Source organism: Rhinopithecus bieti, unplaced genomic scaffold, assembly GCF_001698545.2.
Source record: "Rhinopithecus bieti isolate Rb0 unplaced genomic scaffold, ASM169854v2 scaffold_5889, whole genome shotgun sequence".
Classification (NCBI taxonomy): Eukaryota; Metazoa; Chordata; class Mammalia; order Primates; family Cercopithecidae; genus Rhinopithecus; species Rhinopithecus bieti.
The window spans coordinates 1,682,909-1,686,584 of record NW_016805277.1 but is presented as its reverse complement, the minus strand read 5'-3'; the positions used below and the strand labels follow the sequence as shown (position 1 = coordinate 1,686,584).

Here is a 3,676-nt window from a genome sequence, read left to right as displayed (position 1 = left end):
TTGGGAGGCCGAGACGGGCGGATCACGAGGTCAGGAGATCGAGACCATCCTGGCTAACACGGTGAAACCCCGTCTCTACTAAAAAAAAATATACAAAAAATTAGCTGGGCGAGGTGGCGGGCGCCTGTAGTCCCAGCTACTCGGGAGGCTGAGGCGAGAGAATGGCGTAAACGCGGGAGGCGGAGCTTGCAGTGAGCTGAGATCCGGCCACTGCACTCCAGCCTGGGCGACAGAGCGAGACTCCGTCTCAAAAAAAAAAAAAAAAATAGATGTTGGAGAGGCTGCAGAGAAAAGGGGATGCTTATACACTGCTAGTGGGAACGTAAATTAGTTCTACCAGTGTGGAGAGCAGTTTGGATATTTCTCAAAGAACTACAAATAGAACTACCATTCCACCCAAAGGAAAATAAATCATGGCTGGGCGTGGTGGCTCACGCCTGTAATCCCGACACTTTGGGAGGCCGAGGCGGGTGGATTACGAGGTCAGGAGTTCAAGACTAGCCTAGCTAACATAGTGAAACCCCATCTCTACTAAAAATACAAAAATTAGCCGGGCGTGGTGGTGCATGCCTGTAGTCTCAGCTACTCGGGAGGCTGAGGCAGGAGAATCTCTTGAACCCGGGAGGTGGAGGTTGCAGCGAGCGGAGATCGTGCCACTGCACTGCAGCTTGGGCAACAGAGTGAGACTTCATCTCAAAAAAAGAAAATAAATCATTCTACCAAAAAGATACATGCACATGTACGTTTGTCACAGCGTGATTCACAATAGCAGGAGACATGGAGTCAACCCAGGTGCCCATCAGTGGTGGATGGAATAAAGAAAATGTGATACATATATATGACGGAATACTACACAGTCATAAAAAATAATGAAACCATGTCCTTTGCAGCAACAAGGATGCAGCTAGAGGCCATTATTCTAAGCAAAATCATGTGGGAACAGAAAACTAAATACTGTGTGTTCTCACTTATAAGCGGGAGCTAAACATTGGGTACACATGGACATAAATATGGGAACAAAAGGCACTGTGGACTACAAAAGAGGGGAGGGAGGGGGGTAAGGGTTGAAAAACTACCTGTTGGGTACTATGCTCAATACCTGGATGACAGGTTCAATCATACCCCAAACCTCAGCACCATGCAATATACCCTTGTAACAAATCTGCACATGTAACCCCTGAGTCTAAAAGAAAAATTGAAAAAAGAAAAATAAAGTGCCATCTATGAACCAGAGAGCAAGCCCACAACACACACTGAATCTTGTAGTACATTGATCTTGAACTTCCAGCCTCCAGAACTGTGAGAAATCACTTTATTGTTTGTAAGCCACCCAGTCTATGGCATTTTGCCAAAACAGCCTGGATAAACTAAGGCAAATGGCAAGGTTGTAAGGAGCACCTGTAATCCCAGCTATTCGGGAGGCTGAGGTAGGAGAATCATTTGAACGATTTGTTTTTTCCTATTTTGAATCGCTTTTCTTTTNCGCGGACCCGCCTCCCCTCCCGCGCGCCAGGCCCGGCGCGCTCCGCCCCCAGGCCCCGCCCGGGACAGCGTCCGGGCCGGGCCTGGGTCACCATCCCGCTCGCTAGTCGCGTTCTTACCCTTCCGGACCCCGTGGCCCCGGCATCAGACACAGGAGCCTGCGGGCGCGTTGCGGGCGCGCGGGAGGACCTGCGTGAGCCCGGGCACGGGGAGGCGCCGGACTGACGTGTGCACCGTGTGTGCGTGCGCAGGGACACGCGGGTTCTTGCTGGAAACCTCGGCCCCAGTGGCAGCGCTCGGGAAGGGGGAGGAGGCCTTCCGATTCTCTGAGCGGTGGACCCGAGGTCCCTGCACTAATGGAAGACGCGCGGGGCTTCTGGGCCTCCTGGTCGGCCTCCGCGCTGCTAGATCCCCCAGGAGTTGATATGGCCGGCGCTGGACTCGAGCCTTGCCTGGGTGGACGAAGTGACTCCCGGCCCCCCATCAAAGCCCGGGTGGGCCCCATCCCCCGAGGTCAGTCTCAGGCCCAGCGTGGACACTGGGCGCTGGCGGGGCGCAGATACTGAGTAGCAGCGGCGACTGTTGCTCCAGAGCTCCGCGCCCCGGATACAATGTGTCTGGCGCCTCCGACCCGCCCGCATGGCGTCTAGACAATCGCGGAGAAAACCCCTGTGTGCCGATTTTGCACCGCAGATTAGCGATTTTCTCCTGTAGCAAAGCTACTAACAGCCAATTTCCATGCATTTGAGAGGCAAAATAATAAAATAAAACGTGAATTGGGTTTTGCGAGGCTCCTGCTGGGTCTCTCGGCGCGAGGAAATCACGCCGGTTCTGGCCGGCCGGCCGGCTGAAGGCACCCCGGGGAACCCGCGACCAGCCGGGGCCTGTGCTCTTGTGGGACCCAGTTAGTATGTGTTGAGTGAACGGTCACCTTCTCCCTGCTAGGCCTAAGCGAGTGGTCTCGTTTACCACTGAGTGTCCCCTGTGTTCCGCGCGAGGCCCACTTGAAGCAGGTTTCGAGAATTAATTCGTAGACGGACGAAGCTTCTGCACACCCTTCGCCTTTGATCAACAAACGTCCTCGAATGCCTGAGGCGTCTAGGGCCCTGTGGAGGAGGTGCCGGGTTACAGAATCAGGACACTCCTCACAGCCAGCAGCGACACTAGCTAAAGCAGCAGGCAACTGGGGCTGGGGAGGAGGCAATCAGGACTGGCTGCTGGAAAGAGGCGGCAGATTAAATGTGAACGTGGCGACTCGAGTTAGAAAAGTTGTTCCAGTGGGATAGGGTGCTGAGGAAGAGGGCAGCTGATACAGAGTGGAAGTGGGGTGCAGACAGGGTGCCCAGGCCCTATGTAGGGGCTGGGGGAGGGGTGACTGGGAATGTAAGGAAGAGCCCCCTTCAAGATCCTAGGGAGTGTAGGACGGATTCTATGACCCTCCCAGGCCCACGAGTTGCCTAGGGACTCTGGGCTTCCCAGCCTGGTGGTCCCCACCCCACACACAGAGACTGGTGGGCAGGGGGAGGACAAGAACTCAGGGAGGCCGGGTGGGACAAGGCGGGTCTCCGGGAACCTCACTGGGCTAGGAACAGATGCTAGTGCAGCCCAGTTTTGAGGCTGGGAGCAAATTTCGAAGAGCTTCCTCCCCTCCAGAGCCACCTCTCAACTCCGCTTTCAAGAACCAGTCTGGGCCGGGCGCAGTGGCTCATGCCTATAATCCTAGCACTTTGGGAGGCCGAGGCGGGCAGATTACTTGAGGCCAGGAGTTCTGAAGGGGTGGCCTGCCCCTCCACGCTTGTGGGTGTTTCTCGTTAGGTGGAACGAGAGACTTGAGAAAAGGAATAAGACACAGAGACAAAGTATAGAGAAAGAAAAGTGGGGCCCAGGGGACCGGTGCTCAGCTTACAGAGGACCCACACCGCACCGGCCTCTGAGTTCCCTTAGTATTTATTGATAATTACCTTTACCATCAAAAAGATAAGGGAGTGGCTGGACAATAGGATCATTGTAGGGAGGAAATCAGCAGTAAAACATACGACCAAAAATCCTTGTAACATGAATAAGTTTAAAGGAAAATGCTGTGCCTTGAGATGCATATGCGAACATCTCCATAAGCCTTTTAGCAGTATTGCTCCAGCAAGCCCCACCTTATTCCTAAAGGCGGTTTTCTCCTTGCTCAGTAAACAAAGCACAC

The 3,676-nt window shown here is 54.0% G+C and overlaps 1 protein-coding gene across 2 annotated transcripts in view; it reads right to left on the bottom strand.

Moving 5' to 3' along the window:
• Window positions 1–2,310, bottom strand: part of VDAC1 (voltage dependent anion channel 1) — a 44,756-nt gene extending 42,446 nt beyond the window's left edge. For both annotated transcript variants that reach the window (XM_017871983.1, XM_017871984.1), the window contains exon 1: window positions 1,602–2,310. The gene's annotated coding sequence lies outside the window, so the exon portion shown is untranslated. The remainder of the gene's footprint in view (window positions 1–1,601) is intronic.
• Between the last annotated feature and the right edge of the window lie 1,366 nt (window positions 2,311–3,676).